General features: G+C 42.8%; 2 pseudogenes; one reads left to right on the forward strand and one right to left on the reverse strand.

Annotated features, from left to right (window-relative positions):
- LOC136157574 (zinc finger protein 678-like) overlaps positions 1-25,177 on the forward strand; it is a 322,340-nt pseudogene that overhangs the window by 282,564 nt on the left and 14,599 nt on the right.
- The window catches only part of LOC136157581 (zinc finger protein 724-like), a 322,253-nt pseudogene that overhangs the window by 281,419 nt on the left and 15,657 nt on the right, over positions 1-25,177 (reverse strand).

Here is a 25,177-nt window from a genome sequence, read left to right on the forward strand (position 1 = left end):
AAGGACACAGTGATGTAGCATGTACACTGAACATTTAAATGCAGGTGTTAGTCATTCATGCCAAACATCCCTATAGGTCACCATGAAATAAGTGTTCAGGGAGTAATTCCACATATTAAAGTAAGATGCACATTTTCAATAGTTATATCCCTTGCATTTGAAGGAAAATACAATGACAGTTCACTGAACTCTTGATGTATCTTTATAATATCAACAGATGTCATGAATATTAGTTTACATGTTTCAAATAATGATACCTCTGATACCCTAGAAATGTATGGAAACCCTTCTCAGAAAAGTCATGTAATTAGTGTACATCTTGTTTCATTCGTAAATGATTAGCCTCCATTTTGTAACCGTAGAAATCACAGTTCTGAGATCATTGTATCAGAGGAATGAATATCGTTGTTTATGCTTGTAATCTATTTAATCAGTTACAGAATGGATTGGAAAAGGTTTTATTCTTTTTATGTGTGATATTACATGTTAATAAAACTGATGGTTTCTTGTGATAAAGCCGGAATGTAATGAATGAAGTGTCAACCTACTGATTTAAGGTCACGGGGAAGAATACGTAACAATAAACTCTTTGTTAGCACAGAGGGATGATATCTGTAACAATTAGTTTCCTTACTACCTTTACACCTCAAATAATTGGATATTTCCCATCATTTCTCCATTGTACTTTCCCCTCTCTCTAACTGCTGGGACATTGTGACGGTTCCAACCAGGATCATACAGAGTAATGTTGAGAGCTCCCCTGATCTGCTCCATGCTGTTGCTGCCTCAGCATCTGTCTGGGGAGCAGCATCTACAGCTCCTTGAACTCACGCTAGCTAGCCCTGTGAGCACCTGCTCTAGACAACCACCCACCTTCAGCAGTCTTGCTGAACCCCAGGTTCTACTTCACAGGCTCCCCCCTTCAATGCCACCCTCACAGTGCTCACCAGATTCCTGCTCCCCTTGGTTTGAATGGACCCATCCACACTCAGCCTGGGGAGCCCACAGCACTTCACCCAGGGTCTCTTATAAAGGCCTGAACCCCAAGCACTGGAGCTTTCTCTGCTTGGTCCTAACCTTGACCTAAGAAATTCCTGCCCTAAACCCTCCTCTCCTGAGAGGTCTCAGCTGTGCTGAGTGTGAGGGCTGAAGCTCAGGGCTCCCGAGTGTGGGTTTTGGGGGAGAAGCATCAGAACAAACGGAATTTGCTAAAGACTCATTTCAAGGCCCCACTTCAGAGCTGCAGATTCATAACTTCTTAGAGTGGGGACCTGACCTCGAGGGGTTCATATTCACTGAAATGGTTCAGAAAGAATCTTTTAAGTGGTTTCAACCTGGTTTCCTATCAAGATCACATGACCAGAGTTAAGTGATAACCTCCCCGCTGCCCTCCCCACAGAGTTCTCTTGGTCCTGTGGGAGCATCAGTGTGGTGTGTAGGATGTGCTCCAGGGGATTCTAAGGGGAGGTCCGGGTTAAGGACGCGGCTCCTGGTCCATTTGTGAGAGCTGAGGCCCGGCGTCAGTCCAAGGAGAGGCTGCGGGGTTGGTCTAGGTGGATTTGGATCGGGAAGTCAACTCACATCATCTGTGTGAGCAGAGGGTTAGGAGCTCTCTATGGGGAGAGAACAATCAAGAAATTAGTTCACAGACTGGTCTCCAGGTAGGAAGTGATTGTTCCTGAATCTCTCCTGAGACAGAGGACAGGAGAGGTGAGTATTTTCAGCTTTTCAAGGTCCTTCTGTCTGCAGTGGTGAAGTAGTTGCAGGTTAAAGAGCTGTGCGGATGGCTTTGAAGGTATTTTCTCAAGATGCAGACATACGTTCGCTGCATAACATCCCCAGAGAAGACGCAGAGCAGGAGGAAGAAGAGGAGGAAACGACAGCTTCTCAGGTACATGTCCTGTCCTGGGTCTGAGTCTGTCTGCTTTTCCTCCTGAAATGCCTAGACTGAGGGAACCTGCAAACCTTTAGTGCTCAGCTTCTAATTTTTCTGCCTGGGGTGTTTGTTATCAATTTCTTATTTTTTCCTTTTCTTACCATAGTGAGGACTGGCTCTTTAGACCACTTCCCCCTTGTGTCCCAGAACCTTGTCTCCCTTGTCTGTAGGGAGCATGATGAATTCTGGCTTTCTATGGAGCATGATGAATTCTCAACCTGAATTAGTGACTTTCAACTAGTGAAAATATTCCCTTTGTGAGAAATAAACATTGGGAGGCATAGGTTCTGAGATTCCCACTGGCATGTGGTTCAGTCTTGGGATCTTAGAGAAGTAAGGGAAATTAGCGATGAATTTACATGCATACACAACTCCAAACATTTAGAACAGGATTAAGAATATGTCCTTATGAACAGAATTACCCCAGTGGTCCAGAGTTCCACAGGAAGTTTGGGGAAAAGTAGGAGAAAAGTATGAGAGACCCTTCTCCATGTTGGCAGGAAGGACTCACTCTTAAGTGTAGTCTTAGGATACAGAACATGGAAGTTATATAAGAAGTGAATTTTGTATAAAACTGATATTTTTCAGGATTCAGATCACTGCTAACATTTATCCCATCACACCTCACGTTTTCTGGTTCAGGTGCTTCTGTGATATTGCAACTGTGATGTTCCTGCTTTCTGTCTTTAAAAAGGATTTTTGAAAGATTTACTCAGGGATGTGTACAAGCTGACAAAATTAATGTAGCAAACCACACATTCTTAGTTCTGTTTGCTGTGGAAAATGAACACTCACCTGTGTTTAGTAAGGTTGTTGCTTTTGGGGAATGGAGGTTTGCATCACTCAAGCCCAGGTCTGATCATTTCCATTAATAATATACTCTGCACTCATTTTCCAGACAGAATTCTTATCACATCTTTGTATTTTCTACAATATTTACAAGAATGTTACTTATGCATATTTAACTGTTAAACCTAAAATATAATTGAACACGAATGATAGAGATTTTCAAAGGAATAAAAGATTCAGAACCAAGAACTGATTTATTTTATGTCATTATGTGTTTTTGCACTGTAATGTATTTTAAAAATATAGAATATTGCCACAAATAAATTATAAGATTTAAGCACAGAAATCTATTCCTGATTTTATAAATGTGAATAATTTTTCTCCCAAATAGTGCATGTTTGTGTGCGTGAAAATGTTAACAGTATATGACATTTTTTCTGTTTTTGATATTTTTGCCAGTTACCTCAACTGGTAAAACATCCATTAGAGTGGTCTCTGCATTCAGTTCAGTTCAGTCGCTCAGTCAGGTCTCTGTGTTGACTTAATTCTTTTTACATAAAATCGAGCTCAGATCCATTGAAGTAAATCCCAAGCTCTACCATTTTCTGAATATTTGATCAAATATTCCAGACAATTTTGAACAGCAATATTTTTGATCTAAAATTATTTATATGGCTCATTCAAGGTTTAAAAAATAAAAAACCGCTAGAAACTTCTATAGTTCAAAAATAGTCAAAGGTTGTTTTCTCTGCTAACTAATCTATTAAACCTGTAAAATCTGTAAAGCGCTTAAAGTTCAATAATAACTATGAATTCTTACCTGACTCTTTTCAGTTCAGTTCAGTTGCTCAGTTGTGTCCGACTCTCTGCAACCCCATGGACTGCAGCACATCTGACAATCACCAACTCCCAGAGCTTACTCAACCATATGTCTGTTGAGTCCGTGACACCATCCAACCATCTCATCCTCTGTCATCCCCTTCTCCTCTCACCTTCAACCTTTCCCAGCATCAGGGTCTTTTCAAATGAGCCAGTTCTTCACATCAGGTGGCCAAGGTATTGGAGTTTCAGCTTCAGCATCAATCCTTCCAGTGAATATTCAGGACTGATTTCCTTTAGGATGGACTGGTTGGATGTCCTTGCAGTTCAAGGGACTCCCAAGAGTCTTTTCCAACACCACCGTTCAAAAGCATCAATTCTTTGGCACTCAGCTTTCTTTATAGTCCAACTCTCACATCCATATATGACTACTAGAAAAAACATAACTTTGACTAGACAGACCTTTGCTGACAAAGTAATGTCTCTGCTTTTTTATATGCTGTCTATGTTGGTCATAGTTTTTCTTCCAAGGAGTAAGTGTTTTAATTTCATGACTGCAGTCACCATCTGCAGTGATTTTGGAGCCCAAAACAATAAAGTCTCTCACTGTTTCCATTGTTCCCCCATCTATTCGCCATGAAGTGATGAGACTGGATGCCATGGCTATCAGCCATGGTTCTTTTACCTCCGTGCTATTCACAATGGCCATTTATCAACCAGACATTTAGTTAAAACTAAGCTTGTTCAAGAGGAAAAACTGTGGCCCCACTCTAGAATTCTTGAATCACAATGTGCTTTTAAAAAAATTCCTGCTTTGATTGATATTTATCCTGTGGAACACAAGGAAAATCCTCAAAAGTAAGTATGCCACTGTTGATCACATTTTATAATTTTTCTCCCAGATGAATGAATGAATCATAGTCTCTCAGTCATGTCCCACTCTTCGTGACCCCGTGGACTATATAGCCTGCCAGGTTCCTCTCTCCATAAGATTCTCCAGGCAAGAATACTGGAGTGGGTTGCCATTTCCTTCTCCAGGGGATCTTCCCCACCCAGGGATCAAATCCAGGTCACCCGCACTGCAGACAAGTTTCTTTACCGTCTGAGCCAGCAGGGAAGTCCAAGTGGCTTTGTGCATCATATGTCATCCTGTTTTCTTCAGGTTAGAAATATGGTAGCACATATTGCTATGTAAAAAAGTATATTTTTGCATAACATCAGACACTTCTCATTGAAAAACTAGTTCTCTGAACTTGCTGTTTTCATCTTGGGTCACATAAGGAAGCCTTCCCACAGTCACATGGCATATGTACTTTGTATTTCAGGGATGGCTGACATTCCAGGGTCTGGCCATAGACTTCACTCAAGAGTAATAAAGTCAGTTCCAAAAAAAAAAAAAAAAAAGATAGAAAAAAGAAAAAAAAAAACATAAAAAATGAGAGTCAGTTCCTAGGTAGGTTGATAAGAAGTCCGGGGGTCCCCAAGGAGAGAGGGGTCTGGAATTCTCAAGGAGGAGGAAAGGACAAACTTTTTTTGGTCTACATTCCTTAGTCTTCATCAATTACATAACTCAGTTTAAACTGTATTAGGGATTATACAACAACAATGTATCCCGCTTGAGGACAGTTTCTCCTTCCTGAAAAACCTTCTGGCTCACCCTGTTATCTGAAAATGTAAATTATTGGAGTGGGTCTAGTAAGATCTTTACAGCCTCCAGACATTCTTTTGATTAATTGTGATGACTAATTAAAAGGTATATATCTCCCTTGCCAACACTAACGAGTGGGCACTCTTTCTGCCCCCTTCTGATGTCTATTTCAGAAGCTTTCTCTACCTCTCTTATACTTTAATAAAACGCTATTACACAAAAGCTCTGAGTGGTCAAGCCTCATCTGTGGCCCCGGATAGAATTCTTCTTCGGGGGCCAAGAATCCAGGCATCTTCTGTGTTTCAGCAACAACCTTTCAAGAGGAGCGGGAATGCCTGGACCTTGATCAGTGGATATTGTCCAGGGATGTGATGTTACAGAACTACTGGAACCTGGCCTGCTTGGGTGAGGATAGCTTCCTTCCAGAATCCCTTATCTACCCTCAGGGTTTGGGTTCCTTCACTTGTAGAATGTCTCCTGGAGTCTCCTGCATCCTACGATCTCTGGTATTGAGGAATAAATGGGAGTTTTTGAGTACAGACAGAAAGCTTCATGATGATTCACATGATTCTAACCTCCTTCTTTCTTGAGTTCTCTGCCTCCTTCGCTCTACACTAGTGGTCACTCTCTAACTTTACTTGTATAAAGTCATGCTGCCCTCCTCATAAAGACAAAGGTCCACCCTTATTTTTGACTGAGTGTTATTCTGATAGAGATCTCAGGATCTGGGTTTTAGCTATTGCCTACTACAGTAAAGGTGCTTTCTATAAAGCTCTTTGGGAAGTCACATTCTAGACTCTTTACACATTCTCCAATGCCTTCCTCTCTCACGAGACCGCAATGTTGTTCAGTCGCTCAGTCGTGTCCGACTCTTTGTGACCCCATGGACTGCAGCACGTCAGGCCTCCTTGTCCATGACCAACTCCCAAAGCTTGCTCAAACTCATGTCCGTTGAGTTGATGATATGCCTTTTAACCATCTCATCCTCTGTCGCCCCCTTCTCCTGCCCTCAATCTTTCCCAGCGTCAGGGTCTTTTCCAATGAGTTGGCTCTTAGCATCAGGTGGCTAAAGTACTGGAGTTTCAGCTTCAGCATCAGTCCTTCCAATGAATACTCAGCTCTGATTTCCTTTAGGATGCACTGGTTTGATCTCCTGGCTGTCAAGGAGACTCCCAAGAGTCTTCTCCAACACCACAGTTCAAAAGCATCAATTCTTTGGCACTCAGCTTTCTTTACGGTCCAAATCTCATATCCATACATGACTAGTGGAAAAACCATAGCTTTGACTAGACAGACCTTTGTTGACAAAGTGATGTCTCTGCATTTTAACATGCTCTCTAGGTTTGTCACAGCTTTTCTTCCAAGGAGCAAGCATCTTTTGATTTCAGGGCTGCAGTCACCCAGTTCAGTGATTCTGGAGTCCAAGGAAATAAAGTCTCTCACTGTTACCATTGTTTCCCCTTTTCTTTGCCATGAAGAGATAGGACTGGATGCCATGATCTTAGCTTTTTGAATTTTGAGTATTAAGCCAGCTTTTTCACTCTCCATTTTCACATTCATCAAGAGGCTCTTTAGTTCTTCTTTGCTTTCTGCCTTAAGGGTGGTGTCATCTGCGTATCTGAGGTTATTGATATTTTTCCTGGCAATCTTGATTCCAGCTTGTGCCTCATCCAACCCAGCATTTTGCATAATGTTATCTGCATATAAGTTAAATAAGCAGGTGACAATATACAGCCTTATGTACTCCTTTCCCAATTTGGAACCAGTTCATTGTTCCATGTTCAGTTCTAATTGTTTCTTCTTGACATGCATGCCAGTTTCTCAGGAAGCAGATCAGGTGGTCTGGTATTCCCAGCTCTTTCAGAATTTTCCACAGTTTGTTGTGATCCACACAAAGCCTTTAGCATAATCAATGAAGCAAAAGTAGATGTTTTCTGGAATTCTGTTGCTTTTTCTATGATCCAATGGATGTTGGCAATTTCATCTCTCACTCATCTGCCTTTTCTAAATCCAGCTTTCACATCTGGACATTCTCAGTTCACATACTATTAAAGCCTAGCTTGTAGGATTTTGAGCATTACCTTGCTGGCAAGTAAAATGAGTGCAATTGTGCAGAAGTTTGAACATTCTTTGGCATTGATCCTCTTTGGGATTGGAATGAAAACTGATCTTTTCCAACCTGTAGCCACTGCTGTGCTTTCCAAATTTGCTGGCATACTGCGTGCAGCACTGTCACAGCATCATCTTTTTGGATTTGAAATAGCTCGGCTGGAATTCCATCATCTCCAATAGCTCTGTTTATAGTGATGCTTCCTAAGACCCACTTGACTTCTCACTCCAGGATTTCTGACTCTAGGTGAGTGATCACACCATCGACCTTATCTGATGTGACAAGATCTTTTTAGTTTAGTTCATCTGTGTATTTTCACCACCTCTCATTAATAGTCATGTCCTGCTCTTTGTGACCCCATGGACTATACAGTTTGTCGAATTCTCGAGGCCAGAATACTGGAGTGGGTAGCCTTTGCTTCTCCAGGGAACCTTTCCAGCCCAGGGTTCGAACCTAGGTCTCCCACATTGCAGGAGGATTTTTTACCCGCTGAGCCACAGGGGAAGCCCAGTATAGTTCATCTCTGTATCCTTGCCACTTCTCCTCATTATCTTCTGCTTCTGTTAGGTCCATACCGTTTCTGTCCTTTATTGTGCCCATCTTTGCATGAAGTGTTCCCTTGATATCTCTCTTTCTCTTTTTTATTTTTTGGTTAATTTTTATTTTCTATTGGAGTAGAGTTGATTTATGTTGTGTTTGTTTTAGGTTTACAAGAACGTGATTCAGTTATACACAGATGTATATCTCTTCTGTTCTTTTTTGGAATCTTTTCCCATATAGGTTCTTCCAGTGTATCCGGCGACTTCCCTGTGCTATGTGGTAGGTCCTCTGGGATTATCTATCTGATAAAAAGTAGTGTGTTTTTGTTAATCGCCATCTCTAAATGTCTCCCTGCCACTACATTTTTTTTTTTTTAAGTCGTAAGTTGGGTTTCTAAGTCTGTGAGTCTGTTTCTGTTTATAGTTAATTTGTATAAATGTATAGATGCCCCCTCTAAGTGATAATTCTTTCATCTCTGACTTCACTGAGTATGATAAATTCTCAGTCCATCCATGCTCCTGAAAATGTCAATCATTCATTCTTTTGGAGTGTATTCCGGTGTTTAGATGGACATGAGACTCTTCATTTCTCTATAGATGGAACTTTGGTTGATGCTCTGTCTTAGATATTGTCTGTAGTGCTGCCCTGAAAATAGAGGTGCAGCTATCATTTTAAATCATGATTTTCTCTGGGTGTAAGGCAAGGGGTGGGCTTGCCAGATCGTGTGGCATGTCTATATTTAGTGTTTAAAGAATTTCCACACTCTTTTCCTTGTGGCTGCATCCACTCAATTACACTCCCACCCACAATGTAGGAGGATTCTCCATGACCCTTGCCCTCAGCAACAATTAACCTTTGAAGACCTTTTGGAAGATGGATGTTCTGCGGGGTGTGATACCTCACTGCAGTTTTGATTAGTGTTTGTCTAAAAGTGATCCTGAGCATCTTTTCATGTGTTTTATGGCCATCTGGGTGCCTTCCTTGAAGAAATATCCATTTAGATCTTTGCCGATTTTTCTTTTGGACTGACAGGGTTTGTTTTTTTTTTTTTTTCTTTTTTGCAGCTTTATCATGAGCTGCGTGAGCAGTTTGCATGTTGGAAGATGAATTCATTATTTTAAACATGTGTTGCAAACATTTATTTTCCCATTCTGAGGGTTGTCTTTTTCTTTCCTTTAGGGTTGCCCTTGCAGTGTAATAGCTTTTTTGGTGATGAGGTGCCTTTTTAAAGTTTTGTTTTAGTTTTAATTATTCTAAACATAGATTCAAAAAGAACGTGTTGTGATTCATGTCAAAGTGTGTGTGCCTATATTTCCCTCAAGAGGATTAGAGTGATCTTCCGTCCATTTAATCTTCAAGCAATTTGGATTTTTTCTTCTGTTCCCAGTTAGGGAGAGAGTAAATTCCTTCCCTTTCCCCTTGTTTAAGGAAGCTCCTCCCTGTCCTCCACCCTGACTGCTAACAGCTCACTGCCAGCATCAGTGCAGGAGCGTTCCGTGTCTCCCCGTCCTCTCTGCCATTTTGCTAGTAAACGTTAAGACATAGGCCATTCTGAGCTGTGTGAGGTGATACGTTCTTGTAGTTTTGATTTTAATTTCTTTAATAACTAGTGATGTGAGCATCTTTTCCTGTGCTTTATAGCCACCTGGATGTCTTCTGGGGAGAAATATCCGTTTAGATCTTTGCCCTCTTCTGCTTTTTCTATTGAATAGCATGGGTTGTTTACATGTTCTGGGGATGAATTCTTTATTTTCACCTTGGTTGTAGCATTTTTTTATCCTGAGGGTTATTTTGTTTTTCCTTTAGGGCTCCCCTCCTTTTGATCTCTGGTTCCTCTGCTTCTTCTAAATACAACGTGAACATCTGGAAGTTCTCGATTCATATACTGTTAAAGCCTCACTTGGAGAATTTTGAGCATTACTTTACTGGTCTGGGAAAGAAAGTGAAAGTGAAGTCGCTCAGTTGTGTCCAACTCTTTGGGACCCCGCGGACTGTAGCCTACCAGGCTCCTCCCCATGGGTTTCTCCAGCAAGAATACTGGAGTGCGTTGCCATTTCCTCCTCCAGGGGATCTTCCCTACCCAGGGGTCGAACCCAGGTCTCCCGCGTTGCAGGCAGACACTTTAACCTCTGAGCCACCAGGGAAGCCCAGTGTGCGATGAATGCAATTGTGCTGTAGTCTGAGCATTCTTTGGCATTGCCTTTCTTTCAGATTGGAATGAAAACTGACCTCTTCCAGTCCTGTGGCCACTGCTGAGTTTTCCAAATTCCCCTGCATATTGACTGCAGGACTTTAACAGCATCATCTTTTAGGATTTGAAAGAGCTCAGCTGGAATTCCATCACCTCCACTAGTTTGTTCATAGTGATGCTTCTTAAGGCCCACTTGACTTCGCGTTCCAGGACGTCTGGCTCTAGGTGAGTGATCACACCATCGTGGTTATCTTGGTCATTAAGATCTTTCTTGTACAGTTCTTCTGTGTATTCTTGCCACCTCCTCTTAATAGCCTCTGCATCTGTTAGATCCATACCATTTCTGTCCTTCATTGTGCCCATTTCTGCATGAAATATTCTTTTAGTATCTCTAATTGTCTTGAAGCGATTTCTAGTGTTTCCCATTCGATTGTTTTCCTTTTTTCTTTGCACTGATCACTGAGGAAGGCTTTCTTATCTCTCCTTGCTATTCTTTGGAACTCTGCATCCAAATGGGTATATCTTTCTGTTTCTTCTTTTACATTTTTGACTTGCAGTTTTGATTTACATTTCTATAACATTTCACACAGTTGAAAACTTTTCATGTGACACTTTTAATAACAGTGTGAGTAAAACTGAGCTTTGGAGATCGGCCTCATGATCTGTTGCCCTGACTTGCCTCTTTTTCCCCGACGCACCTAGGACGTTTCTTCAGGCAGGAGTTTCTTCCTTACAGCCCCTGAGTCCTGGTGAATGCGAAGTGCGGTCAACCGAGGATTTTCCGTTGCTGTACCAAAAGCGGCCACAAGGGGGCAGCATTTCCTCATGCGTAGCAATTATCTATTCATTTATTACGGTTAACTTTTATTTTCTATTGAAGTAGAGTTGATTTCTGTTGTGTTTATTTTAGGTTGACAAGAACTTGATTGAGTTATACATAGAGGTACATCTTTTCTATTATTTTTCAGGGTCTTTTCCCATATAGGTTCTTTGAGTATATTCAGTAGACTTCCTGTGCTCTTCAGTAGGCCCATTTCAATTATCTATCTGAAAATAAGTAGTGTGTATCTGTAAACCCCAATCTCTTAATGTTTCCCTTCCCCAAACTTTAAAAAGAAAATCGTAAACTCGTGTTTCTATGTCTGTGATTCTGTCTCAGTTTATGAATTAGTTCACCTGAGGAATTTATAGATTCTCCGTGTATGTGATCCTTCGCTTTCCCTCTCTGACTGGCTTCACTCAGTTTGGTAAATCTCTCAGTCAATCCATGCTCCTAAAATGACTTGTTTTCATTCGTTTCGATGGCTGAGTTTTGATGGGCAAGTTCCTCGTTATTTCTCTATTGATGGACAATTTCATTTATGTTCTGTCTTGGAGATTGTCAGTAATGCTGCCCTGAAAATAGGGGTGCAACCATCATTTTCAGTTTTTATTTTCTCCCAATCTAAGACCGGGAGTGGGCTTGCCGCATCATGTGTTAAGTCTTCGTGTAGTGTTCTAAGGAATCGCCATACTGTTTTCTTTTGTGGCCGCACCCACTCATTTCCACCCCCGCCCACAGTGTAGGAGGAGTCCCTGTTTGCCCAGCCCTCCACAGCATTTCATCCTTGTAGATCTCTTGGAGGATGGCTCCTCTGAGAGGTGTGAGTGACACCTGGTTGCAGTTTGATCGGCATTTCTGTAGGAGTGGTCCTGAGCTTCTTTTCATGTGCTTTATGGACATCTGGGTGCCTTCTTTGGAGAAATGTCCATTTAGATTTTTGCCAGTTTTTCTACTGGGTTGATTGTTTTTTTTATCATGAGTTGTGGGGTCTCCGTTGTGGTTCAGCTGGTAAAGAATCCGCCTGCAACGCAGGAGACATGGGTTTGATTCCTGGGTTGGGAAAATCCCCTGGAGAAGGGAAATGCTACCCACTCCAGTATTGCGGCCTGGAGAATTCCATAGGTTGTATAGTCCATGGGGTCGCAGAGAGTTGGACTTGACTGAGCGACTTTAACTTTCACTTTTCCCTTTCACTGTGTGAGCACTTTGCATCTTTGGCGATGAATTAACTCCTTGTTTTTCACTTCGGTTGCAAACACTCATTTCTCCTTCTGAGGGCTTTGTCTTTCCTTACGGTTGCCTTTTGTGCGCAAAACCTCTTCAGGTTAATGAGGTGCCTTTTTTAAAGTTTTGTTTTATTTTGAATTATTCTGAGCATATACCAAAAAGAAAAACTTGCTGTGGTTTATGTAAAGTGTGCGCTGCCTGTATTTTCCTCTAGAGATTTAGTGTAATTGTCCCTCCAGGTAACTCTTTAGTCGGTTTGCAGTTTGTCTGTAAGCGGTTAGCGACAGATGTAAATTCTTTCACTATTCCCTTGGGTAAGGAACCTCCACCCCGTCCTCTATCGTGGCTGTTAACAACTTGCAGTCCCAGCATCAGTGTAGCAGGGCTCCCTTTCCTCCACAACTTCTCCAGCCTTTGTTTTTTCTAAGACTTTTTAACAGAGTCCATTCTGAGCAGTACAATCTCATACCTCATTGTAGTTTTGATTTACATTTCTGTAACATTTCACAAAGTTGAAAGCTTCTCATGAGATATTTTTAATAACGGTGTGAGTAAAACGAGCTTCGGAGGTCGGCCTCGTGATCTTTTGCCCTGGTTTGAAACTTTCCCCAGACGCACCTAGGGCATTTCTTCCTTAGAGCCTCAGTCCTGGTGAATAGGAAGTGCTCGCAGCCCAGGAGTCTCCGTTGTTGTACCAAAAGCGGCCACAAGGCGGCAGCATTTACCTACGCTTCACATTTATTTCAGTTTGTTTATTTACTGCTGTTAACTTTTATTTTCTATTAAAGTAGAGTTGATTTCTGTTGTGTTTGTTTTAGGCTGACAGGAACTTGATTCAGTTATGCATAGAGGTACATCTACCCTGTTCTGTTTCGGAGTATTTTCCCATATAGTTTCCTTCACTGTTTTGTAGTTTCTTCTGCCATTCAGCAGGTTCATTTGGATGATCTATCTGACAGTAAGTGGTATCTGTAAATCCCAGTCTCTTATTGTCTCCCTTCCCCAACCTTTTTTAAAAAGTCATAAACTTATGTTTCTACCACTGTGAGTCTGTTTCAGTTTATGAATTAGTTCATTTGAGGAATTTATCGATTCCCCATGTGTGTGATAGTTTGCTTTCCCTCTCAGAGTGGTTTCATTCAGTATTATAAACTCTCAGTCCATCCATGCTCCTGAAAATGGCGTTTTCTCATTTGTTCCGAAGGCTGAGTGTATTCCAGTGTTTAGATAGAGTTCCTCTTTATATCTCTATTGATGGACCCTTTGGTTGATGCTCTGTCTTGGAGATTGTCAATGGTGCTGCCCTGAAAATAGGGCTGCAACTATCATTTTCAGTTATGATTTTCTCTGGATATAAAGCAAGGGGTGGCCTTGCCAGGTCAGGTACTAAGTTTATATTTAGTGTTTTAAGGAATGTCCATACTGTTTTTCTTGGGGCCGCCACCACCCATTTCCCTCCCCGCCCACAGTGCAGGAGGAGTGCCTGTTCCCCTCGCCCTCCGCAGCATTTAACCTGTAGGTCTTTGGGGGGATGGCTGTCTGAGGGGGTGAGCTGATACCTCGTTGAGGCTTCAGTTGACATTTCTGTAAGAGTGGTCCTGAGCATCTTTCCGTGCGCTCTATTGCCATCTGGATGCCTTCTTTGGAAAAACATCCGTTTAGATCTCTGCCTGTTTTCCTGCTGTGTTGTGTTTTGTTTTTTTTTTTTTTTTTTTTAATCTTGAGCTGTGTGAGCAGTTTGCATCTTTGGAGATGAATTCCTTGTTTTTCACTTCGGTTGCAAAGATTTATTTTCCCATTCTGAGGGTTGTCTTTTTCTTTCCTCTTGGATTGCCCTTCCTGTGCAAAACCTTTTTAGGTTAATGAGGTGCCTTTTTCTTAATTTAGTTTTATTTTGAATAATTCTGAGTGTAGATCCAAAAAGAACTTGTTGTGATTTATGTCAAAATGTGTTTGTTGTAGCCATGCTTTCCGGGAAACAAACTCACTCAGAAGGACAATGCAGATAGTGGAGTGCAGTTTATCACACCGGCGGGCCCAAGGCAGAGTCTCCTCTTAGCCAAGGGCCCCAACCAGCATTTGTGAAAATCTTTTATACCCCATGTGTACGTGTCCAAACCCACCACCCCAAATCCCTTGAGGCTTACAAAGGAAGGGTAAATACAATCACAGTAACCCCATCATTCACGTGTTATGTTTTCAAACAGTTAATAATCAATAAGCCCACAGTTACATTCCATCCAGTTAATAACCGATAAGCCTGTGATTACATTTCGATAGATACTGTCCGGAGGCAGGGGTGATTAGTGTCTGTTTTCTCTTAGGTGATGAGGAACCTGGATATGATCGTCAAGGTTCCCCTCTCCAGAGGGGGTCTTATCCTTCTATTGTCTTTCCCACAGGCGCTAAGCAGAGATCAGAGTCCCCTGGAGAGATGGCCGCGCACGATCAGCACAGACAGGCCTGAGATGGAGTCCAGGCCCTATGAATTCCTTCTTCATTCCCCCCTCTTGATACTCTTAGTTTCCATAACGAGCATCATTTATTGAGTTATATTGTACCTTAGCCCTCCTGCCACCCACATGAAAGAATGCTATCAACCTCTGGGTTATAAAATTCACAAGGCATTGTAGGAAGCAGGGCCCACAAAGAGGTATGATCAAGATTACTATAACAACAGTTCATCAGACATGGCTTTCACTTGATTTTGCATATCCTCCAAGGCAGTAGATACATTTCCAGACAGGTCAGGGATATACACACAACATTCAACTTTAATTATGGTGCAAGTCCCTCCTTGGGCTGCTGTGAGTATGTCTAATGCCATCCTATTTTGAATTATTGCCTTCCTCATCTGAATCTGTTCTTCTTTCAAAGCTTGAATGGCTTTAGTACTGTCTAAGAGGGTATGTTTAGTGAAATTAGTTAAGGCCTCTACCTTAACCATGATATCCGTTGTCCCTACAGAGGGTACAAACAAGGCAGCAAGCTAGTCATATCATTGGAACATGGATCGTGTCCATCTTGCATGCAGATGAGGCAGGTTTACTGGAGGCTGGTGTAGGCTAGGCTTAATTCTACCATGGGTGAAAGCAAATCCTAATGTGCAATGCCCCACCCAGCCAACTGGTAACCATGGCCATAAGTTAAGCCCACAGAGCCACTGGGTCCCATTGGGGGCTACCCAGCGGATTCCAGGCCAGTCGGAACCAGGCCACTGAGCAGACTGACTGGAGTGATAGGTAACTTCCAAGATTTGTTTACTTTCTTCAGGGGACAAATAACAATTCTTTTGGGTCTAGGGGATTGTCTCCAAATCCAGCTGTCTGTTCTTTTTGTTCCCAGCAAATAGTAGCAGGGGCAATCAACTGTCCTTTCTCAGGAGTCACCCAGAAATATTCATCCCAGACCTGGTAGTATTGCTCAAGGCACCGGGAGGCCTGTAAGGGAGCCCTTTTCCTCTTTAATTCTCATATATGAGGTATAAGCCTTTGTTATCTCCGTAAGGCTGGTGTTCATGTTAAATGTAACTCTATGTTGGCCCATTGATGGCTTCTTCCAACTCCAGAGGTCAAAGAAAGGTTATGGTTGGTGAGAGAGGAAAGTTCCTTTCTGTTGTTAAAGTCCCCATAACGGAGTGACGATACCCACCAGGGGAGTCTGTCTATTACTGACAGGGGCATAGCCCCACATACCCAAGTTCAGAATTGCATTGGTGAGGCCGAGCAGCAGGAGTCATTTACCCAGCTCCATCCTGTAGAGGGCTCGTCTGGGACCTCGTTTTCTTCTTCCTCCTCAGAATGATCTTGGTTTCCTGTGGGTCGGTGGGGTCCTTCTGGGTGGTCCATTCAGCGTTTTCTGGGTCTGCGTGGTATGCTGTCTTCACCCTCGTATGATGGATCAAGGGACAATACCTGCAAATTTAACTGCAGCAGGGGTAGTTAGAATAACATAAGGGCCCTTTCACCAAGGGGCTAGCAAATCATCTTTCCAATCTTTGACCCATACTTGGTCACCAAGTGTAAACTCATGAATCTGTTCCCCAAGGGGGAACGGCACCCTTTCTTGTACAAACTTAGTTACCCGATTTATTACCTTACCCAGTTCCATCTGCTGTGAAATCCTATCCCCCTTACCTGAGCCAAATTTGTTGACACCTGTTTTATTATGGGAGGAGGCCTCCCATACACAATTTCGTATGGAGAATAGCCTTGGGACTGTGGGGTCATCCTGAGACTGAGCAGAGCCATCGGAAGCAAGTCCACCCAGGAGCAGTCAGTCTCTCTGATCCAGTTGGAGAGTCTCTTTAAGTGTCCAGTTGGCTCATTCCACCATCTCAGAACTCTGGGCCTATATGCAGTATACAGTTTCCATTTGATGTTTAAAGTTTTGCTTACTTGTTGTACTAAATCAGCTACAAAAGCCGGGCCATTGCCTGATCCAATGCTGGTAGGAAATCTAAATCTGGGAACCATTTCCCTAAGCAGGCACCGGGCTACTTCTGATGTTCTTTCAGTCCAGGTGGGAAAAGCTTTTACCCATCTCGGGAACGTACATACCATGACCAGCAGATAATGGTAGTGTCAGTGAGGTTTCATTTCAGTGAAATCCACTCCCAGGTGTTCAAGGGGCAGTGTGCCTTTCAGCTGAATACCCGGAGGATTTTGTCTGAATCCCCGAGAGGCAGCATTCACCTGTGAGCAGGCAGCATGGCCCAGGTGGGTCGCTTGGTGTGTCCGGCTTACCAGAGTGTGTGCCAGCTCCTCCAGTACCAATAATTTGCCGCTTGGCAATTCCCACCATCCCTTTTCAATCTTGATGGCCCCTTGCACTTTGGCTAACCTGACAGCCATTGTCCTTGTTTATCAGGCTAGTGCCATCAGTATATAGGACCAAATTAGGGTCTGGAACCTTGAGCCCTTCTTTAAACAAACCCCAGATACCTTACCTCCTCTTTGCAGATCTGTGCCTTCTTCTTCGACACCGGGTGACCTGCTTCCCTCAACAGCCGGAGCAGTGCGTTTGTCCCTTTCCAGCATTTTCCTCGGTCTCGGCAGCCAGCAGCAGGTCATCCCTGTATTGTAGGAGCCAACATCCATACTCTTCCGGATGGAATGAGTCCAGGTCAAAAGCCTGCCAGGCCAGCTGGAAGATTTCAGCGAGCAACACGATGCGTTCCTTTAGGCTAAGAAATAAAAGACACAGAACAGATGGGGTCGAGAGGATCGCTGCAGTCAATGATGATTCTTTATTTCTCTAAGCTTCATTTATACTTAAACCAAGAAGGAGGCATCCCAAAGAAAATTCTTCCCCATGTACATCATCTTTAAGATAACAATGACCAGAGCTCTCTCATGGCGCCAAGGGATAAGAAAGGCAACCTACTTATCTCAAGGGCAGTCGTGCAAAGCTATCTATCTGCATCTTATGTGCATTCAAGGCTTACTAATGTTCTGTTAGGATTTAACTTGGATAGTAAATTCCAGAGGGGTGGCAGGACAGAGAGCTGTGTCCGCAAACAGACCCTTGATAATCAATCAAGGCAGCTCCCAGAGTCAGCTCTTTCAAGCCGCTCCCCGCAGCTCCCCCTCTTTTATTTAGTAAAATGGCACGCCTGATTCTTTTGGCGTAAGTAATTACTGTGTAGGACAGCCTTGATGTCCCACAGCTCTTTGACAAATTTCTTTATGATACAAGGAGCAATGCACACAAAAAGCGCTAATACCAGAAGCACGGCCACAACCCCCGAAAAAAGATGCCAAAGTGAGGCTACCAAGGGAAAATTGGAAAACAAACTGTTAACAAATTCTTCAGCATTTTTTGCCAAATCCATACTAGCCCGAGGAGCATTTTCTATATCAAGAATTTCCTGATGAAGTTGTAATAGATCCAAGGAAATGTTTTCATTATGCCAAATACCCTCTAAATGTAATTTTATCTTATTCCAAGGGATCTTGGTATTATTATAAATTTTTGGAGTTATACAAATCCAACAATAATTAGCATGACACCTGATTTTAGCCCTCAATTTCAAGCCTAATATTTCTTTTCCCAAAAATCTCACGGTATCATAGAGGGCATTTAGCCTATCTTCAAGTTTTCTATCGATATCTTCCTGGATTCCTAAAGCTTTTGAAGTGTTCTTTGCTAAATCATCTGCAATATTAGCAGTATGTACAGATTGAGCTAAGGATACAGAAGCAGTAGTAGCAGAAGCAATTAAAGTTATAAGCGTTACTACTCCCAGAATTATTAATCCTATCCCCCTTCGTGGCCTAGCAAGGGCTGTACGCACCTTATTCCATAGCTCAAGCCCTGACTCCTCATACCAAGGTTCAGTGAGGTTCACAGGCATCATGACGAAGGGCGGTTGTTTGACTATCAGAGCCCCAGAATTATTTTCCATACCTCTTATACAATTAGTCAGGGTACAATTAAAACAATGAACATGATATAGGCTAGCATTTTTAGAAAGGGTCACAGAGCCAACAAGGATCATGAAGGGATAGGGTACACAGGCCCGAGGATATCTCCAAGTCTCATTCCACCAATACACTCTCCAGGATAGCACTCCTTTGGTCTTCCCTCCGGTCCGCAAACGGGTCCCATCTGTTCCGAAAGCAGCCAACAGCTTCCATATCTCGGTCTGATACACCGTGGTGCCGCCAAGATTCCAAACTCTGGCTGCAAGTTGTCTGCTGCCTTCCCTTCCGGGGTTCCTGTTGGAGTCTGGCGACCAGTCCCAAAGGGAATGTGTGTCATTAGTAATAGAATATACAGTAGCAGTCTCATCTCTACAAAGTTTCCATGGCACAGCTATATCTCGTCCGTTTACCCCCAGGCCACAAAATGGAATGTCTTTGGGTCCGGTTCCATTGACTCGTCGTGCATATCCTGTGGATCTTGTAATGCTAGGAATATCCACTATCCAATTACGGCGGTCATGGTCATAATCATAACCAAAGTATTGTGCATCTGTAACAGTAAGACATCCTGAAACATTATGATTTCGGAAAAAGCACATTGGTAATTGTGAAGAGGATCCAGTATAAGAAATGCTGGCATTCTGTGGAAAAATATGTTTATCAGAAACCCCCCCCAAAAGTATTGTGTCATTCACATACACAGGAACAGAACTCATTTCCCATCCGACAGGCTGCAAAAGAGGGGGATCAGGAACATATGCCCAGAAGACACTGGCTTCCATGGAACTTATCTGGTTTAAAAGGAGTAGTAAAGAAATTAATATACTAGTAGGAGAGGCGGGGGAAGGGTTCGGAGCATTCTCACACGCCATCTGTAACAGGGCCTGTATCTGCTGAGCTGTCGGCAGCGGGACCGTCTCCTGGATTGTGAGCTGTCTCATTCGCTCCACCAGTGATCTCCTCCGCCGTGCGTACCAGCCTTTCCGGGAGCCAGCGCGGCGCTTCGGCATTCTGCGGGGAAACACAAACATGACCTCTCCCCCATGTTAGAACTGGATCCGGCCCATGCCATCTGCCTTCCAGCAGGTCTCTCCACCTGACTAATGGCCGAGCCTTTTTATTATCATAGTGCCAAAAACGTTGAGCTGCTGATTTGCCATCCCGGTCAAGACTTAGAAAATTCAAAACGAATAAGGCATGGCTGAGGAGATTGTTAGGAGTAATAGTATATAAATTCCCCCGTTTTAATTTTTTCAATTGATGCTGAAGGGTTTGATGTGCTTGTTCGACAATACCTTGGCCTTGCGGATTATATGGAATACCAGTCTTATGAACAATTTGTAATTGAGCACAAAAGGCTTGAAAATTGCGACCAATATACCCGGGGCCATTGTGTGTTTTGATGCATTTAGGTAGGCCCATAGCAGAAAAGCTCCGTAAGCAATGCTGAATACAATGCTTACTAGCCTCTCCAGATTGAAGTGTGGCCATGATAAAACCAGAAAAGGTATCGACAGTAACGTGCACATATTTTAATTTACCAAAATCAGGGATGTGAGTAACATCCATTTGCCACAAATCGTTGGGGAGTAAACCCCAAGGATTGACTCCATAAGTGGGAAGTACAAAAAACTGCGGGCAGGTAGGACAAGTTTTTACAATGTGATGAGCGGCCTCTCGGGAAATTCCAAATTGCAGCCGTAATGAATTGCTATTCTGATGGTGTATTGCATGAGAGGCCTGTGCCACAAAGATAGGGGTTAAGGAAGAATAACATACCATACGGGTGACTTCATCCGCCAGAGCATTCCCGGCCGTTAAAGGTCCAGGAAGGGCAGTGTGAGCGCGTATGTGCCCAAAAAAGCAAGGATGAATTTGGGCTCGAATGAGATTCTGAATTTTCAAAAACAAGGTTTGAATAGAGGCCTTTGCAGCTCCAATGAGGGGTACTGTTTCAATGACTGAGAGAGCTCTGACAACATAATGACTGTCAGAGTATAAATTAAAACTTTGAGGAACACGTTGCAGAGCCTGGAGTACTGCAGAAAGCTCTACTTCTTGAGCTGATGAATATGAGGTTTGACAATAATAAGATTCATTCTCGATTACTAAGCTGGCTATGCCATTAGAAGATCCATCAGTAAAGACAGTTGTCCCCTTTTCCAAAGGGCATTGCTGCACGACTTTTGGAAAAATAAACTGATGCAGCTGTGCAAATTGTAACAATTTATTAGCAGGATAATGTTGTTTAATCTCCCCTGCATACTGTGCAAGCGCAATTGCCCAATCATCAGAAAATTGAGAAAGCCATAGTTGCTGTTCAGTTGAAAACGGAATACAGATAAAGTGGGGATCTCTTCCCAAATAGGTCACAGATTCCTGTCTGCCTTTTGCTATTACTTTGGCTACAAGAACGTGATAAGGACTTAACACCCGTAGGGGAGAAACTGGTAGGTAAATCCACCTTAGAGGGTTATCTTGAAACAGCACACCGGTAGGTGAATGTTCTGAGGCAAGGATATAAAGTTCCCAAGGCCTTTCATAATCACAGTAACTGGAGTGCTGCTGTGATAAGGTAGTTTCCACTTTCTGAAGAGCTCGCTCTTCAGCTTCTGTGAGGCTGCGTGTGGAGGTAGGATTATTATCTCCCTTTAAGATATCAAAAAGAGGCTTCAATTGTATGTAGCAAGGTGTAGATAGGGCCTAATCCAATTAATGTCCCCGAGCAATTTTTGAAAATCATTAAGTGTTTTCAGATTATCCCTTCGCAAAGCAATGGGCTGAACTCCAAATGTCTCCCTTTCTAAACGAAAGCCAAGATAGGAATAAGGAGGAAAAGTTTGTACCTTTTCTTTGGCTATTATGAGCCCTACTGCTTTTAAGGCAGGTTCCACGAAGGCATAAGCTGCTAACAAATACTCATTATCTATATGCGATAGCAGTATATCATCCATGTAATGCAGAATATAAGCATTGGAGTATTTCACCCGAGTTTCCTGCAATGCTGCTGCAACAAATTTTTGGCACAAGGTCCGGCTATTAGCCATACCCTGTGGCAAAACCTTCCGATGATACCTACGCATTGGTTGGGAAAAGTTAACAGAGGGAACACTATAAGCAAATCGAGGGCAATCTTGAGGTGCTAAAGGAATAGTGTAAAAGCAGTCTTTTAAATCTAGAATTATTATGTGGGCATTCCTCGGAATAGCCATGGGAGAAGGTAATCCTGGTTGTAATGCTCCCATGACTTCCATAGTTTCATTAACCTTTCGTAGATCCTGCAAAAGCCTCCATTTCCCAGATTTTTTCTTAATAACAAAAATGGGCGAATTCCAAGGTGAATTAGACTGTTCAATATGTCCCAGTTCTAACTGTTCCTGCACCAGTTGTTGGGCAGTGTCAATTTTCTCTTTGAAAAGGGGCCACTGATCAACCCACACAGGCTCCTCAGACTTCCAAGTAATAGGATCTGCGTGAATTATAGGAGGATCAGAGGTCCCTTCTAAAAATACCCAAGTCCACTTTTATCAGGCAATCTCCTAGGCTGGATGGGTGTAACATCTCCCTGGTTATATTTCCCAAGTCCAGAAGTAGGAAGAAGTCCCTGATCCAAGAGTTGATTGCTAACCTGTTCACTGGGGCTGTACAGGTATACTCCCATATGAGTCATAACATCTCGTCCCCACAAATTTACAGGGAGGTTTGGGAGGATATAAGGTCTAATGTCCCCTTCGTGACCCTCATGATCAATCCAATGTAACAGCTCTGTACTTTGTTCAGGGTTATTAATTTGACCAATTCCTTGCAATGTTTATGTAGCTATCTGTTTAGGCCATTCTCAGGGCCAGTGTCTCTCAGCAACGACAGAAACATCAGCTCCTGTGTCCAAAATACCTGTAAACAACTTTCCGTTTATTCTTAACGCTAACTCAGGACGATTATTAGTTATTGCCGGGACCCAGTAGGCGTCAGAGGATCCGAAGGCACTTTCCCCTCTCCTGGAAGCCGATGCTTTTCCTGTCTGCACCGCAGGGACCAATATCAATTGAGCTCTACGCTGCCCACTAGCTATGGTGGTAATGCATTGCGGGGAATGGGCCATAATTTTTATTTCTCCTGTATAATCAGCATCAATTATTCCAGGAGCTATAAGCAGTCCTTTTATGGTAGAGCTACTACGTCCGAGCAAAAGGCCCACGGTTCTATCAGGCGAAGGGCCGCATACCCCAGTGGGCAGAGCTTGCATTCCCATTTCAGGAGTCAATACTGTGTAGGAGGAGGAACAGAGGTCCAAGCCTGCACTCCCTGAGGTGGCGCTGAACAAGTCTGTGACTCGCCTTCTACCATCTGATTTCCCTGAATTGCCCCATAACATTGTTTCGGGGCCAGGGGTTGGCTCCTCACCCAGTTTCCCGACGGTGAGGGAAGTGGGCTGCCCTGGACATCAATTTTGGATTTACAATCTTTTGCCCAATGTCTTCCTTTTTTGCATCTAGGGCATAAATTAGGAGTTTTAATATTCCCTGAATTGGCTTGTTGGGGGCAAAAGGCGGCACGATGTCCGGGCTGGCCACAAACAAAACAGCCAGCATTTTCCTCTACTAGGTAATCCTGGTTTATTTTTCATTTGTTGTTGATATAATACTTCCTTTATGCTTTTACCTTGTAAAGCTGCAGCCAGGGTAATACCCTGCATATAGGAAGGTCCAATATCAGCACATATACGAATGTAATCTGGTAGGCCCCCCTTTTTTCTGTACGGTCTAAGCGCAGCCTGACAGGCAGAATTTGCATTTTCATAGGCTAATTGTTTAGTAAGCACCATTCCAGCTTGCTCATCAGCCATAATCTTACCTACTGCTTCAAGAAGACGAGCCACAAAATCTTGATATGGTTCATCAGGCCCCTGACGAATTTTTGAAAGGTCCTCAGTCTTATTACTAGAACAAGGAAGCTTTTTCCAAGCCTGCCGAGCAGCATGAGAAATTTGAGCATATGCTCCAGGCAAATAATTTAATTGAGCATTCATATTCTGATAAGCCCCTTCCCCTATCAACATCTCATATGTAGTATTAATCCTTTGCCGCTGATTTAATTCAGCTATAAGGCCACATTGTTCCATAAACTCTGATTTCCACAATAAATAGTCCCCTCCTGTTAAGCAACCTCTTGCTATTTGTTTCCAATCACTAGGTGGCAGATTTTGACCTCCTAAATTCTCTATCATAGCCTGGGTAAAAGGAGCCGTGGGGCCGTATTGTGCACAGGCAATTTTTAATTCTTTTAGTTGTTTGAAAGGTAAAGCTTCATGTATTACAAAACCCACTGAAAAATAAAAAAATAAAAAAAAAAAGAAAGGTAAAGCTTCATAATACCGTTGATTAGCATTCTCAAACACCGGAAAAGCGGCAGGAAATCCTAGAACAGCCTCTCCAGCTCTTTGGGCTTGTTGCATAGCTTTTTGCAAGGGGGACAAACTGTGTGATTCATGAGCTATAGCTAATGAATTTTCAGGTTTGGAAATAGGTGGAGGATCTAATCCAGCAATAATTGAGGGTGCGTAAGCAGGAGGCGCAGTAGGGATTGCACCAGCACCTTCATCCCTACCTTCCCTTTGTATTTCTTCCTTTATTGTTATTAAGAATTGCTGCATGAGTGCCTCCAGACTCTTTGTCGGAGGGGCAGCTGCTGCCTGCACATTCGAATCGTCAGTTACAAGTAATTCCCAATGATCATCCTTATGGTAAGCAGCTGCCTGTTCCTCCAAACTTTCCTCATTCTCTGGAGTCAACGCTCCCTCATTTTCCTTCAAAGGTTTGGCAGATTCTAATTCAAAGGTTGTGGGTCCTTTCCCTTCAGGAGTAGCATAAACTTTGGGAGTAGCATAAATTGGATCTTCGGGTGGGAGCATGTGTTTTAATTTACTCCCTTCCTCATGTTAAAAATCAAGGCAGTCTCTTATTAAAGTCCATAATGAAAGTGTTTCCACAGGAACTTTATTAGGTCCGTGGAGAGTATAATATGTTTGAATCTGTTTCCCTATCTTTTTCCATATCTCTAAACTCATAGTCCCTTCCTGCGGAAACCAGGGACATACTTCCTCAACAAAACTAAGAAAAGTCTGCAATTTTGATTTAGTAACTTGTACTCCCTGATCCTTCAACATTATCTGTAACATATGCACAAAGAACTGACGGCTATGATCTTGTCCCATGGTTTATACTCTCGACAATAAACGTTCCTACTCCACAATGTTCAAGCAAATATCTTTTTACTTACTTGTTGCAAAAATTCCAACGGGTAGCGGCCGGGAGGAACTTTCGTCGAGGCACACGCTTGGGCGCCACTTGCCGGACCAGCCGGCAGATTTCAGCGAGCAGCAAGACGCGTTCCTTTAGGCTAAGAAATAAAAGACACAGAACAGATGGGGTCGAGAGGATCGCTGCAGTCAATGATGATTCTTTATTTCTCTAAGCTTCATTTATACTTAAACCAAGAAGGAGGCATCCCAAAGAAGATTCTTCCCCATGTACATCATCTTTAAGATAACAATGACCAGAGCTCTCTCATGGCGCCAAGGGATAAGAAAGGCAACCTACTTATCTTAAGGGCAGTCGTGCAGAGCTATCTATCTGCGTCTTATGTGCATTCAAGGCTTACTAATGTTCT

The sequence above is a fragment of the Muntiacus reevesi genome, chromosome 2 (assembly GCF_963930625.1).
Source record: "Muntiacus reevesi chromosome 2, mMunRee1.1, whole genome shotgun sequence".
Classification (NCBI taxonomy): Eukaryota; Metazoa; Chordata; class Mammalia; order Artiodactyla; family Cervidae; genus Muntiacus; species Muntiacus reevesi.